The sequence below is a fragment of the Schistocerca piceifrons genome, chromosome 2 (assembly GCF_021461385.2).
Source record: "Schistocerca piceifrons isolate TAMUIC-IGC-003096 chromosome 2, iqSchPice1.1, whole genome shotgun sequence".
Classification (NCBI taxonomy): domain Eukaryota; kingdom Metazoa; phylum Arthropoda; class Insecta; order Orthoptera; family Acrididae; genus Schistocerca; species Schistocerca piceifrons.
Window position 1 is genome coordinate 595,297,092 of NC_060139.1, and position 16,969 is coordinate 595,314,060.

General features: G+C 41.3%; 1 pseudogene; it reads right to left on the reverse strand.

The window, feature by feature from the left end:
* Positions 1-7,921: 7,921 nt before the first annotated feature.
* Positions 7,922-8,104, reverse strand: LOC124778135 (annotated as a pseudogene).
* Positions 8,105-16,969: the final 8,865 nt, after the last annotated feature.

Sequence of the window (16,969 nt, forward strand, 5' to 3'; positions counted from 1 at the left end):
TTGTCATCGGATAGTGAATGGTTGGCCCGACACTCTGTCTCACCTAAGCGAGTATTAGTTTTTGAATTACAGGCTGACCATCGAACATCTGGGAGCCCTTGGGTGAACTGCCCTATTTTTTTAAATTTGTTCTTGTTGTTTGTACTTGTATGGCTTCTAGCCGATTTTTGTTTTAAATTACATTTGTTTTACTCTTAAGTCCTTCAGTCTAGTTCAAAGAACTGTGTCAAGTAAGGCCTTTGGTGTTTTAAAAATTTTAATGTTGTTGAATTTTAAGTCTTGGGCCTTCAGCCGATTTTGAGTTTGAGTTGTTTGCTCTTAAGGCCTTCAGCCTAAATTAAAGAACTGTTTCACTTGAGGCCTTTGGTATTTTAAAAAAAATTAATTTTATGGAGTTTTAAGTGTTAGGCCTTCAGCCGATTTGAATTTAACTTGTTTGCTTCAGCCTAACTAAAGAACTGTTTTAATATAAGGCTTGCCTTTTAAATTTATGATTATGTTTGCATTTTGAGTTATTGGCCTTCAGCCGTTTTTAAATTAAAGTGGCTTTCAGCTGGTAAGTCCCAAATATTAAAGCTGTGTGCCTAAAAAAATTTTTTTTTGGGCTCTTGTAATGTTCGATCAAATAATAAAGTTGTTTGATTGAGTGTAACTGACAGCCCCCTATTTTGGACCCTTTCCACAATTTATACTATCTGTCCTGTCCTGCAGGATAGTGGGGTATCTCAAACTGCACTACACTTATGCGTATTACCATGTGGATGTACTCTGTTCTAGACGGAATACGGTATCATGGGCAGTCCACATCTGAAGAGCACTTGGGAAAAGAATGGACAATGCTATGATTAAACCCAGAATCTTTCTCTAGTCTTGCAGTAGCTCTGAATAGCGCATAGAGGTGCGAGGCTGTTGCACAAATGTAAATGCTTCAGGGGATAGTGTGCGTGTTGGAATCTCTGTGATACTGTTAGTATTGTGTTATGGAGATACACTGAAGTGCAGAAGGAACCGGTATAGGCATGCATATTCAAATAAAGTTATTTGTAAACAGGCAGAATACGGTGGTGCGGTCGGCAACACCTATATAAGACAATTGTATGGCGCTTTTGTTAGATCGGTTACTGTTGCTACAATGGCAGGTTATCAAGATTTTAAGTGAGTTTGAATGTGGTGTCAAAGTCGGCGCATGAGCGATGGGACACAGCATCCTCGAGGTAGCAATGAAGAGGGGCTTTTCCCGTACCTCCATTTCACGAGTGCACTGCAAATATCAGGAATCCAGTAAAACATCAAATCTCCAACATCACTGCAGTGAGAGAAAGATCCTGCAAGAAGGGGTCCAACAACGACTGAAGAGAATCGTCCAGTATGACAGAAGTGCAAACCTTCCGTAAATTCCTGCAGGTTTTAACGCTAGGCCATCAACAAGTGTCAGCGTGCAAACCATTCAACGAAACATCATCCATTTGGGCTTTCGAAGCCATAGGTACATTCCTGTACCCTTGATGACTGCATAACGCAAAGCTTTGTGCCTCCCCTGGGCCCGTCAACACTGACACCGAACTCTTGATGACTGGAAACATGTTGCCTGGTCGGAGGAGTCTCGTTTCAAATTATATCGAGCAGATGGACATGTACGGATATGGAAACATCCTCATGAATCCATGGACTCTTCAAGCTACGGGACGTGTGCGGTTGGAGTGACATCGGAGCGGATATTGAGCGTATGGCATTGGTGGCCGGGAGACCCCTCACGGGGCGTTTCGGCTGACGCTCCACGAGTTCTTTAACACCACTACGGCGACTTACGAGTGAATGAGGATGAAATGATGATGAAAGACACACAACACCCAGTCATCTCGAGGCAGAGAAAAATCCCCGACCCCGGCCGGGAATCGAACCCTGGACCCCATGCGCGGAAAGCGAGAACGCTACTGCAAGACCACATGCCACAGACATTGGACACCTGATATGTCAACATACTTTGACATCTGATATGTCAGATTTTTTAGATCAAAACTGTAGTCAAGGGGCCATTGTGAAATGTCTAGCATTTTGTCTATCTGGCGTCAGTACAAAAGGTATGTTGAAAGTTTTTGACTACTAACTCCCTTATTTATAAATCAATTTTATTCAATTTGGTGTCATTAGAAAGATAAGAGGACCAACTATATCACTAAACTATAAAAATGCTGTAACTGTGCATATAAATATGTGCAAATCTGTAATTAAAGTCATTTTTCAAAATTCTTTTTTACAGACTTCGTGAATTTTTTTCGTCGAAATCACAAGTTACACCATTTTAAATTTTGTCTCAAAGAATTCCTATTGTCATACATTTCAAAAAAAAAAATCAGAAGGGTGTTTGTTCCATTTTTATCATTTAAAACAGAAAGAACATAAATAACAATATACACATTTCATTTTGTGACTCCTACCTAGTGGTCACAAATGATGATCAGCTCTCATAAAACACATTCATAAAATTCTAAAAAGCATTCATTCTTTCAAACAAGTTTTTAATTGCTATATTATGTCTGATTCAGAAGTATATAAACAACCAGTACCTGTGCTTGCATTAGGAGCAGGCAAAGTCATTAAAATGTTTTCATAAGGTATCCAGGAAACATCGGTGTGAAGTAGCCATGAATAAGTTGAGGAAGGGCCACTTGGACTCAAGAACTTGACTTCTGCATCTCTGTGTTCTTCACTTATCTCCAGAATTTTTCCAAGCCACCACTGGTTATCGTAGATAGCTGCTATAAATGTTTCTTCTTTGTGTCAGAGGCAGTGTTTTGAATTCCAAGAGGAACTTGAATGAATTTAGTAGTTGATGAAACACGCTTTATCAGCAACTTGTTTTCATTCAGTGGTTTGAAAAAATGATTCACTCTTGTCTCAGGAATGGCAGAACCAGTGTCGTACCGTTTTTGTAACATGTTTGTGAAATTTGTTATCTCCTCTGTTGTAACATAAAAGGATTCTATTCCTGGAACATGAGTTTTGGCAAATGTAAACAGATCTGTTGGATTTACAATGTGACTGTGACTGTCATATGGACGCTGTAAACTTGCTCTTGTTGCTAAACGTTTAATAGTACCACCAACTCCAACACATGCATTTTTGCCATTACTAGTGGCAAAAAATTCCATTCTGCAGTTACTCCATGATCTTGCTTGTGATGGCACAAATTTAAAAATTTCTTAAAGTTTTTATGTTGTGTATAATTGCCATCACTGAAGTACATAACAAGCTGGATGTGTGGTAATTGTTCCAGTACATAAGTGAGAGCAGTTTTCTGGAAACATAGAATGTGTTTATATCATGCTGCAAACAGTCACTTATACAAGACAATGACATTGACTTAATGCAATTATGTGTTTTAAAGTACACTACAATAGGATGAAGGGTGATTTGAAATCCTTTTGCAGCATCCTGAAGCAAACAGGTATAGTTCCCTGCAAAATCCACTATGATGATGCATGTAGTATCAGGAAGGGCTTCTTTGCTTGATTTGAAGTAGTGACTCTGAGATTTTGATACATAATGATGTTGTGTTAAGTTTTGAAGTTTGCACAAGATACTCAATAAAGTAATTGGTCGTCTTCATTAATGTCTCTAGCATAGGTCGATCAGTTTGCATCCATTGTTTGAATACAATATTTTCACAATCTTGTAAGGACTCCAGCTCCACTAAAAAATTGTGCAGTTCATATTCGTGAGGACACCAAGAACAGCGATGCAGCATGCACTCCCCGTTTTCCAGATTCCGCACAATTTTTCTGCAGAAATTCAGTGTACAGTTCTTTCACATGTGCAGCATGCGTTAAAAGTTTTACGTTTTGGTGATATGTGCATACACATTCGTAATGCATTCCACAACTTTTTACAGTAACACATTCTTTTGGCCTAAGTTCACAAAATTTAGTAAAACTGATTTTATCTTCAAGGTATTTTTCTCTGAAAGCTAAGTATACATCTTTCAGATTATGTAAAATTAGTCTTTTTGTCTTATACACTATTTTACCATTTTTTGAAGGGACAAACAGACAGACAGTCTTTTTTTATTATCAGAAATGCGACTTATATCATCTTCACAGTAAAAATTCTGGACACGTTTTTCCACATCCTTACCTATTCTGTTTCCCACTTTATAACTCCCTTTTGACAAAATACTATTTTCTTTTACCAATACCCTCGATTTCTTTGCCATGTATTCGGTAGTGTCAAAAAACATTTGGAGTTTTTCTTTACTCCATGAAGCTGGTGCTAAGGTAAGTATTTGTAGTTTTTCTGTAAAAGAACTTCTGCTAAATTTCTCTTTAAGTTTTTGCATTAAAATATTACAGTCTGTACATTCAGCACTGCTAGTTCCTTCAGACAAATTTTTCACTCGAACATGTAGCACTTCTGATGCTGTTTGCTGAAATTTTAAAGCTAAGCGACGAGACTTGGATCGAATGTATTCTGGACGCCTGTCTTGTGCTCTCTTGGTAACCTTAAATTGTGAAATTTCAAGTAATTCACAACTTTCATTAAGTTTCTGAAGAGCTGTAGATGGATCTGGTGTATATTGTTGATCTTCAACTTCACATTCATCCATCCCTGGAAGGTTATCCCCCACAGGAGGTAAAATGTCCTTACAGCATGTTATGCACAGCTTGGAACCTGGGATAAGTCCAAGGGTTTTATATTTCCTTGCCATGATTCGAGAAATAGGTTTCAAAAGCTTTCTTAGCAGCCTTTTTACCATGCTTCTTAAAAGGGTCACAGCAAATTCTTTGTCTGTCTTCAAATGTTCCCAAATAGAGCCTTTTATGAGAAGAAAAAACACACTCAATATTTTCACAGGTGCTTCTTAACTTCAATAATTCAATATCAGCCTGATTCAGGCTTAACATATCTACTAAATCAAGTTACTACTTTTCTTCTGAGACACAACTGCTGACACAAAACCTAAAGAACATTTGTTTTCCATTGGTTTGAAACTTTTTCTTGTTCTCTAACTACCAGACAAATGGCTGTTTATGTAAGAAGCACACAATCAAGGCAAAAAGTTCCTTCAGATATATAAAGTGCACAAACACAGAAAAACCTGTGTTGCATGTGAGTGTTGCTGCTAGACCGAATTTTTCATTGTTGTTTCATGTATTGTTGATTAGCTATTGGTGGCACTTAATTATTACAGCATTATTGAAAAAATATAGGATCCAACAATAGAGGACAAACACCCTTCTGATTTTTTTATGTTGAAAAGTATGGCAGTAGGAATTATTCGAAACAAAAATTCAGATGGTGAAACTTGTGATTCTGCTGAAAAAAATTCCTGAAATTTGCAAAAAAAAAAAAAAGGTGAGAAATCACATTAATTACAAATTTTCAAACATTTGTTGCTTAGACACAGCACTTTAATAATTTTTATATTATAGCTCTATTCTTTTACTGTTCAGTGACACCAAATTGAATAAAATTGATTCATAAATAAAAAAGTTATAGTGGTTACAAACCTAGGCACTCGTTTCTCAACGCCAGTTGGTAGAAGGAGCCCACATTTCAAAATGGTCTCCTAATAACTATTTTGGTCAAAAAATTCCAGAAAAAATATTTTAACCCTAACTCATTATGTGCACTCTTACACCAAATTTTCAGGAAAATCTGTCACATAAGGGCAACGGCCACTGGGTGATTTCACATTAAATTACCCGTAAGCGGTACTCTGACAAAAGGGAGGTACAAGGTGACCTCTTTACCGCTTCTTCTAATTGTTGTGAGTAACCCCCTCCCACATATATCTCGTGAAGTGACTGTAACGAGAAAATTATCGGCAATGCCTCAATTGATCGTCGAAGTGACCAAGGAAGCATAAAAATGTTATCAGAAAGACGGTAATAAGGCTATATAAATACCTGAGGAAAGAGATAAATAGGAAGAACACTGCAGTCACGGACATATAGCTGAAAGAAAAAAAACATGTGATAGCTCTTTACCTAGCCAGTGTCAGGTGGAAGACTAGATAGCCTAACTAAGGGAACAGTGTTGTAGGAACGTGATGGGATTTCGAGACAATTAGTAGGAATCTGTCGCTTGGTGGGGGACATGTCTTACTCGTCAAAATCAGGTGAATTCAAATGCTATACATCAAACACTGAACGATTAGTGAGAATACGGCACGTAACCGATACTGTGACGAAAGGGGAGTTGAGAGGTGAGCTCTATAGCAAAAAATGGTTCAAATGGCTCTGAGCACTATGGGACTTTACTTCTGACGTCATCAGTCCCCTAGAACTTAGAACTACTTAAACCTAACTAACCTAAGGACATCACACACATCCATGCCCGAGGTAGGAGTCGAACCTGCGACCGTGGCGGTCGAGCGGTTCCAGACTGTAGTGCCTAGAACCGCTCGGCCTGCTCTGTAGCACTTCTTCTTAGAGTTGTGGGCGAACGTATTACAACTTCTCACATATTTCTCCCGAAGTGACTGCAATGAAAAAATTAGGTGCTAATACGAAGATTTTTACCGAGAGACAATCAGCAGCAGAACTTCTGACTTTTGTTTTCTCGACAAATAAGAAACAACATTCTTCTGTGACTTTCTTGTGCCTATAAATGGATGGACTGACATGTTAACAGTTAGATTAAATTTACATCTGCATCAATGTGCATATTTCACAGGCCATCGTACGGTGCGGGTCGGAGGGTACCTTGCACCATTACTAATCATTTTCTCTCGTATCCCACTCGCAAATGGAGTGAGTGAAAAGAATATTATCTGTATGTCTCCTTGTGTCTTCATGGTACTTACGCAAAGTGTATGTTGGCAGTATTAGAATCCTTCTGCATTCACCTTCAAATGTTGGTTCTCTAAATTTTCTCAATAGTGTTTCTCGAAAAGAACATCGTCTTCCCTCCAGGGATTCCCATTTGAGTTACGTCACTTCATGGAAACTTAGAAGTCTGGAAACAGTTCTACATGTTAACATGACTTCCAGTCTATCGTATGGGGCTCTTCAAGAGGGAATTGACATGTGCACAGAGTTGATTTCTGTTGTTGCTCAGTTTTTTTTCCCTTAAGTGTACACTCTTATTTCTTACCAGATGTGCTTCGTTATTTCTGTTTATGCCTTACAACTCTGATATGTACCTACCACCTTTTCAGGGCATGTATAGACTATAGCTTTCAGGTATTTATCTTTATTACCCCAATAATAAATTATTTGTTAGTCGACTGCAGGTAACATCTTGGACCATAAGAGTTTCCATTCTCTACCTACAGAGTGCGTCTTAACAGTAGCGTCATTTATAGACGACAAGTTAGCAAGTTAAGCGTCCAAGGCACAACCATCGGCCTCTGACAGCTCTACACACATACATGCAGGAAGAAAAAAGTTACTCACCATGCAAAGGTCTAAAATGGCTCTGAGCACTATGGGACTTAATATCTGTGGTCATCAGTCCCCTAGAACTTAGAACTATTTAAACCTAACTAACCTAAGGACATCACACACATCCATGCCCAAGGCAGGATTCGAACCTGCGACCGTAGCGGGCACGCGGATCCAGACTGAAGCGCCTAGAACCGCACGGCCACAGCGGCCGGCTGCAAAGGTCTCTCACGATCAATTTAATTAATTAGTCGATCAGTTTGATATGATCGATGTGCCGCCGGGCGGATCGAAGCACAAGTGAGAGTCCCACGTATGTGTTTCGGTAGCTCGAGTGATATACGGTTTTCCGTGGGAGCAGGATCTTTTAACGAAATTTAAGTCTTCCACCTACACAGGGAGAAATGACCATCGTAATAAAATCAGCTACATTACCGAATTCGTAAAGTGATACGTAGTATAGAGCTGATCTTTACAACTCCTCTGTGTTGGTTTTTGGCTACTTTAAGAGACTACGGAGGTGATGAGGCATTTCACTACACTATGATAGTTCGAAAGTGAGAAGGTATCCTATGACAGAGGAAGAGCATGCTCTTAGCACACCGTCATAAGCCGAAAATGAGTCTAATATTCTAGTCCTGTTATGCAGCACGTAACAGATTTTAAGTTGATTAGAACAGATTTTTTTTACCGGATTAGAGAATACTTGGAGAAAATATAGCCTATGCCATTGTTGTACAGGATTTTTATGCCAATAATCAACAAATAACGATACTTTAGCGATGTGAAAACACGTGTATGCTCCGATTTCTTCTCTCTTCGAAAATAACATGCGGAAATGGAGTAATATGAGTTTAGTGTGAGAAATTTGAGGTGTATGGAAAACATTTTTTTTTTTTAAAAAAAAAGAAGATGGATGTATTAATGTTATAAAGACAATGTACAGAGGACACAATTGTGGAACTAGAACACCATTGGGGAACTCTGAATACTTCGAAATAACACAAGGACTTAAGCAAGGAAGTATTCTATCTCCTGCACTTTTTAATGTTGTGATGGAGGGAATGAATAGGGCAGTTAAAGATATAGTAAAAGAAAAAGACAAAAAGATGATTTTTGCAGATGATATGGTAATATGGGGTGATAAAGAGGTAGATGTACAGTTACAGCTTGATGTGTGGAAGGAAATAATGAAAAGGTATGGATTAAAAATAAATAAAGATAAGAGTGAAGAGAGAAAGGAATCAACAGAAATATTACCTTGAATGGAGAACTCCTCAAAATGGTAGAAAGTTTTACTTATTTAGGGAGTGAAATATCTAGGGATGGAAGAATAACGAACGAAATTAATAGGAGGTTACAGAAGGGAGGTAATTTCTGCCAAACAATAAAACACCTGATTTGGAATAATGAAGTTTCAGAAAGAGCAAAACTCCTTATGTATAAGAATTATTACATCCCTATTGTCACCTATGGTGGAGAAACATGGACAATGACAGAAAGGGACTGGAGCAGACTGCAAGCAGGGAAAATGAAATTTTTCAGAGCAGTTAAGGGAAAAACAAGAATGGACCGAGTAAGGAATGTAGAGATTAGAAAGGACCTCAAACAAGAAAGTATGAGAGAAGAAATTGAAAGAAAGAGATTAAGATGGTATGGGCATGTTAAGAGGATGCATGGGCAGAGACTCCCCAAAATTATGGAAGAATTAAAGATGAATGGGAAAAGACCTAGAGGGCACCCAAGAACACGGTGGAAAATGGGAGTGAGAATATCTGTAGAAAGGAGAGGTGTGACCTGGCAGCAAGTGGAGGAAGAAAAGTGGTGGGACGACCGAGCCAAATGGAGAGGACTCATCAGCACCCAGACCTGGCAGTAGCTGGAGCGGGATTCGGATATAGATGGACAACATTCCCACCTCTAATTCGGTAAGGATTTTTTAAACTGAGGAGTCTATGTTTGGAGTGGAATTGGAGTTAGAACTCGACGTTCAAGCCACGCCTGCTTGTCTCACATTATGCTAGGAGCTAGGCACACCCACCCGCGGCCAGCAGCTGGCTTGTTCTCGAGGGCTCGGTCGACTAGAAGCTGCGGCTTAGCCTCCCACGACAGGCAGTTACAGGAAAGGCACCGGCCTGTCAGCGTTTCATACAGGTAAGAAACGACGGTTGTCTAGCCTTCGGCTACCTAGTTTCTGCTACCTTTTATGATCCAAGTACCCACATCCCATACAAGCAGATCTAGGTAGAAGTTTTTTATTACGTATTTTATTAGCTTAGCGAATAATCCAAGAAGTGTATTAATTTCTGAATATGCATGTACACAGAATATAATCCTTTTTTATGTTTATTTGGTGTAGTTTTGATAACATCCAGCTTAATTTTGAACTTATACTTTAATTTACATTTGAACCTTCTAATTGTTTCTCCAGCCTGTAATTTGATAGGTGCAAAGAAGGTATTTTCTTGAATTCCAATGCATGTCTAAGATTTCCTGTAAACTATCTCCTTTATGGCTTTAACAATTAGCCCTGTTCCTTCCAGCAATTCTTCTAGCCAAGAGCATTTGGTGACTTCAATCTTGTCTCTTATTTCTTGCATAACACTATTGTTGTAACGCTGTACTGGTATCTGTAAGTAAGACATCTGACAGTCTAAAGATTGTGACAACCATCAGGATATGCGTGAAGTCTTGAATGTTTGAAAGTATGTAAGATACCTAAAATCCCTGCACGGCAGGAAAGTACCATCCTTTTTAGATATGAGACAAATAGGAGCAGCCCAGAGGCTGTCAAAAGGGCTGACTATCTGAGCAACTAACAATTCGTCCAGTATCCTTTTGGTGGCCCTAAGGGGATCAGGGTCCAAGTGGTGAGCTTAGTACCATGCAGGGGGTCCAGGAGAGGTTATGATGTAGTGGAGTGTACTGTTATTCAGAATGAGATTTTCACTCTGCAGTGGAGTGTACGCTGATATGAAACTTCCTGGCAGATTAAAACTGTGTGCCCAACCGAGACTCGAACTCGGGACCTTTGCCTTTCGCGGGCAAGTGCTCTACCATCTGAGCTACCGAAACACGACTCACGCCCGCTCCTCACAGCTTTACTTCTGCCAGTATCTCGTCTCCTGCCTTCCAAACTTTACAGAAGCTCTCCTGCGAACCTTGCAGAACTAGCACTCCACAGTATCCTTTCTTTCTTCCAGGAGTGCTAGTTCTGCAAAGTTCGCGGGAGAGCTTCTGTAAAGTTTGGAAGGCAGGAGACGAGATACTGGCAGAAGTAAAGCTGTGAGGACCGGGCGTGAGTCGTGCTTCGGTAGCTCAGATGGTAGAGCACTTGCCCACGAAAGGCAAAGGTCCCGAGTTCGAGTCTAGGTCGGGCACATAGTTTTAACTTGTACTGTTATCAATAACAAAGTGGCACAGGTTTGAAGTAGATGGAATGTCACTCACAACCAGTGCAGAGGCACTCACTTTGCTGAACAATGTACTAACCTCTGTGTTTGTGAGTGCAGATGTGGCTGTAGCAGAGTGTGTGGAGTAATAGATTGTAATGATGTCATGTTCAGTGGCGAACAAGGTATGATTAGACACTGGAGACGAATGGTATCAGCCAGGATGTCCATATGTAATAGTTTCAAGTGTCGCAATTGGAGTAACAAATCCATAGATTCCACCAGTGTTCTTAGACATGAAGAAATTGATTCCACTGCAAGATCTGTAGGTGGTGAAATAGTTGATGGTGTGTCAGTGCCTTTAGGAGGCGGAAATTCCTGGACATAATAAATCTGGTAGGGACATGCATGACCATGCATTGGGCGAGGTCAGGAACCAGCTCATATTGAGCGATGAAGTCAGTCTCAACGACCGGTTCAGCTTCAGTGACCCACAGAACGTTGCAATACAGTTGTAGATTGGGTACCAAGACGATAGTGGCAATAGTAGATCCGTGAACTTCGATCATGGAATTATTAGTGTCTTCTAAGGCAGTCATCAGTGTGCTGGAAGACGGAGAAGCTAGTGTATGAGGGACTATATTCACATCAGAACCCGTGTTCACAAGATAAAGTCTTGCTGTTGCGCAATCCATAAGGTATAACGTACGTGAGGCAGGCGGGCATGTCATGTTCCAGGCAGTGTCGCGCGCTGTGGATGTTTGGCTGCCTGATACATGGCAACAGCCTGGTGCTCCCTTGTCAGCCTGGTATGTCAGTACAGGTAATGACATGGCGGCTTGTAGTTCCGAGCTTGTACGTCAAGAAGTGTGTGAAACCAGCAGTGGCTCACAGGTGATGAGGTACTTGCTGCATTGTCAGTTAGCGAGCTTTGAGCATCACTGCTGAACATAGCAGCCTGCTGGTTGGACGCAGACTGAGTGAGTACCGGAGGTAGTCGGGTGTGGTCAGCTGCAGTTGACGAAGGTGCTGGTAAGGGTAGCCAATTGTGTGCAGCGCTGCGCCGCGCGTGCTTTATGCTGTTGTTGCGTGTCCCGCTTCTCTAAAGTTTGTCAGCGAGGGCGATGCGCTCTGTCATGGGTCGATCACCAAAGACCTGGACTGATGACTAGATGTGCGGTGGAAGCTGAGGTAGCCAGAGAGACCACAAAGTAGCGACAGACAACACAGTATGGTTCACGACTGCGCGGAACCTGCACCACTATTGTGAGGATATCTGTCACCATAGTTCTTCGCAACAGATGATCTGCGTCAGCTGCTGTTCTGGTGAAAGAGGCAGTCACCCTAATATGGTGTGCTTCACTGTTGGTACTTGCCACAAGTTGGAGGGTGAAGAATGACATCATCGATTACCTCACCATTGCCGCTTAGTTGTGTAGTAAGTGCGATGAGCTTCACCTGATCATCAAGGACACTTACGCTGCATTATTAATTCCACTGTAGCAAACCGTGGCACGATGTGGAGGGGGATGTAATCTGATAGCTGGATTCTTTGGAGTTGAGTAAGTATGTAGTATGATCTTCGTTGCAAAGTTACAGCATACAGAACTTAAGTGTCCTAGTCCGAGCCTGTACCGGGATGTCGTTCCTGTGGAAGTGTAGTAATAGCTTCAGGGAAGTGAACAGTAGCGGTGTGTTCTTCATCGGGCAGAAGGTCCTGCCAGGTTGTAAGTGTGCTTTGTGGAACAACGTGTTGTATCCAGTGTTGACAGCCATAGAGAGTCGTTTCAGCAGTGGACCCCATGGAGCGAACACATCTTAACATGGCGCTGAAGATGCAAAGATGCATACGTTCTGAGATTTACGGCTACGAGGCAGTCATCATGGAACAGATTGGAGTGGGGCGAACATGCCAAGAAGTGATTGTCCAAAGTCGTTACGTTCGATGTAAACTCAGTCTTAATGTAGTCCAGAAATGGGGGCTGATACGGGTACAGTTGAGATGTATACTCCACAATGTCTGTCGTGAGAAGCGCTTGCGAATCGCTAACGTTTGCACACTTACGGAAGAAGCAAAGTTTTCTGCATCTGTGCTGATGTCGTATGATAAATAGTACCGACCAGACAGCATTGTCAGATACGACCAGAAACACAGAAAATACGCAAAAGTTGCGCGGTCGCAAAAACTCGTTAGAGAAGTAAACTAGGAGTCACCAGCGTATGCAGTGAATATGGGTAGTGAGGTAAAGACACACACTGTGTAATACATGCGATTTATTCTATCACTTGATACAGACATCGAGGTCAGAGGCCAGACTAAAAAGCTAGGAATACTGCTACACTATGCCTTCTCGTCAGAGCGGATAGTATTGCTTGAGGACAGAGTCCCTACACAATCGTAAATTACGAAAATCTTTGCAAGCGTCCTAAACTTCTCAAAAATATACCGTTTTCAAGCAAATATATAACGAAATTTCGTAAGCATTTAATTCTGAACTAGGGTACTGTGCCCAGAGCTCTTGAAAAGCACAGTTAAGTTTTCCTCTGACGATATAATACTACATAATGTATCACTTTCCTAAAAAGCACAGATTATGACATCTCGTTGAATCGGGTGTACTGCCGGTGGTCTGCGTTTTTCGAACACAATATTTCGAAGTCGTACGTTGGCGTCTTCATCAGGTGTTTCCTGTGATAGGAAGCACCTGATGAAGACGCGGATGTACGACGTGACTTTACTTGAAGACAAGGGAAATACCGTCAGTTGGCTTTTGTAAGTAAGTACGAGGAAGTAAAAGGGCGAACAGCGGAGATCTTGCAACTTAGCTGATTTTCCGTCCCCTTTTACACTAGTGCGCCAAAGATAAACACTGTAGCTTCAGTATATCACAGAAAAACGATGTGAAGTGCTAAGCACAACAGACGCGCATCCACTTGGGGCAGATATCATGCAGATACTGTGGAAAACCTACAGCATGGATGCAGCTACCAAGGAAGTCACCAGACCACGGTGAATGACATGCCAAGCCACTCAACGTTGCTGAAACCTGTATCTGAAGAGGAAGTGACAGATGTTATAAAAAAGCCAAATGCAAAAATATCTGCTGGACATGATGAAGTATCAAACTACCTAATCAAGCAGGTGGTAGCAGAAATAATTACTCCACTATTGAGTATTGTCAGCTGCTCATTCCAAGGAGTACTTCCTAATCAACTTAAATTAATTAAAGTAGTATCTGCGTGCAAAAATATAAACGATGACGATCCTAACAACTACAAGCCAGAATATTTAGTATCCGGCTTCTGTAAAATGTTAGAAATGCTTATGCTCAAAGAACTAACTGCCTGCCTGGAAGAGCAAAATGTTGTATTATAACTTAACTGCTTGTCTGTTTCTCTTTGTCAGAGTGAATCTTCCTAAAACTGTCCACCAAAACTTCTCAAAAATGATTGCCAAACAAACTACTTCCTAACTTAAATTAGTATACTGTGCAAAATCGTGACTATACTGAATTATACAAAGATTTAACACATTTGCTCGACGTTATCTACGAATTGAAGCTAACTGTTTCTATAAAGATGTAATGTTATCTTGAATATAATCTTACTTCTGAAATATATGCGCAACTGAACTGACAAAGAAATTGCTGGCCATAAGCTTTATTTTCACTTACCTTGTGCCTTGAGAAACATTCCTACAACTTTTCGAAGGCAGTGCACACCATACAGCAGCAAAGCAACATTCAAAAGTATGACTGAAAACTCTGTACCATAAAGTGCAATGTGTGTATGTATATAATAAAATGAATGAAGAATGAGAATTGTAAGTGGTACAAAATAATTTCTGACAAAATTCAAATGAAATGATAATTAAATCAAGACCCTATGCTTCCAACAGGCGTTGATATCCATCAAGAGAGACAGTTGAAAATGTGTGCCCCAACCGAGATTCGAACCTTGGATCTCCTGGTTACATGGCAGACACTCTATCCATCTGAGCCACTAAGGGCACAGAGGACAGCGCGAGTGCAGAGATTTATCCCTTGCACGCTCCCTGGGAGACCCAAATTCCCAACTTAATGTCCACAGACTACATTTGTAATGCCCCTGCCCATTACACACATTAGTAATGGCAGACAATCTGACCAAGTCCTGTAAGAGTTCAGGCAATGCATGTGCATCCACACAGAAGAAGGTCAATGGCTGGTTAGCCTTAACTATATGGAGATGGTTTTCTGTTCTTTCGGACATGACCAAAAGAACACATACCATCTGCATATAAATTCAAATGAATCTCTACAGTAGTGGGGTGATGAGAGTTCTGCACCAATTTTGATATCAAATTTTGCCAAGCAAATTAATTCATTGATCAATTAATTACCCCCACACCAGGAGAAATCACAGATTTTAAATAGCCAGCATGTGGGTCCCCCTCAGAGAACCCTCAAGCCCCTCCCCTCTCCTCCCCCTCACCTCTGGTGATGTAAGCCAAGAAGGCAGCAAGGGAAAAAATGGCAGGACATTCATTCACTCTGGGTCGAGTTGCTGGACTGAGAGTACCACATCTTACCCTCCCCCTCCCCCCTCACCATAAAATGGCGGAAAATTGAAATTTTGGCGATAAATTCAAAAAAATGGCGGAAAATTCTAATTTATTGGCGAGAATATCAAATTTTGTGTGTTCATCTTGAGGTCCGGAGACCAACTGACCTAGTTCATAACAACAACAACAACACCAGAGGACACTGTTTGCCATCCCTGTCCTCAACACCATTCCCATCCCCACCTCCAACCCACCTCCCCCCATCACTACCACAACCGCCACCACCTCCACCACCACCACCACCACCATCACCACCATCATCATCACCACCCCACATCCTCTCGTCTCCTCCACTTGTGAGGGAGCTTCAGTCTGTGCTGGGCTGCCAGATAGGACAGTCCTAAGTCTTTATTCTTTTGTATGCAGTGCAGAATATTGTTTACCAAACAATTTGAGTTGCCATTGATTGATCACTAGACAGTAGCTCCATTCAGCTTCGTTAATATCTCTTAGATGTGGAGTGGATATTTTCGTTGTTAGTCTAGCATTTGAGAGTTGCTCCAACCAGTATAGTCAATAACCCTGTTGGGAAAGTATGGATGCTAATAATAATAGGTCAGGAAGCTACCACTGAAGTGTAGAGCAGTCTCCCACCGATCTACAAGTACATAACTACTGGAAATAGAGAGGATATTTTCGCTATTAACCTAGAACTAGTGAATTTCTCCAGCTGGTCTAGCCAATAGTTATATATGGAAGGATGGGCTATAATGACAGGATGTACGCTATCACTGAAGTACGGGGAAGTAGCCTCCCACCAATCTACAAGTGCTGCTGGGAGGAACATAAGGATGGGTAATAATAATATCAGAACAGCAATCCACTATCACACTAAGCCTTTTTTTCCTTTATTGTAATTTCATTCCCCTGTCACACATGAGCAGAGAGGGCTGGCAGCAGCACAGTGCACCACTCTTCAGCCAATTGGGTTTACAAAAATACGTAAGAGTGATAACACAAAAAAGGGAGGATAAAAAGGGGGACATAAAAAACATAGTAAACAGAGATGTTGGGAGTTAAAATATACACTAAGATGGGGATGTGCACTGGGGGGACAGTTAAAAAGTCGACATGAAGTTAAAATAACACAGCTGGCAAATCAAAATGCACTTAAAAGACATTGGAGGCAAACGAAAGTTAAAAGTCGGCCATAGGATAAAAATCACACAGAGGAAGACACCTAAAAAAACACTGGAAATGAGGGAGCACTCATGAAGAATAAAAAACTGCTGGTAGGGACCTGCCAAGGGACTGGAAGCTGGAGAGAAGGGAAAAAGAGAGTGGAGGAAGGGCATTGGGGGGACTGGGGGGGAGGGAGAAAGAGGAAAAAAGAGGGCAGGAGGTGCACCAAGAGGCAGGAGACGGGCAGGGTGGGAGATGAAGAGGGAAGACAAGGCAGGAGGGAATGCAGAGACACTGAAGCGGAGCACAGGAGAGGGAGGGGGTGCAGAAGGGGAAGGGGGAGGAGAGGGAGCCCTGAGGAGGAAGCAAGAGGAAGGTGGGGTTAGAATTGGTAGGAGGGGCAGACATCAGGCTGAAGCTCATCATCTGGGAGGGGTAGGTGCTGGAAGTTGTGTTGGGAAAGGTGT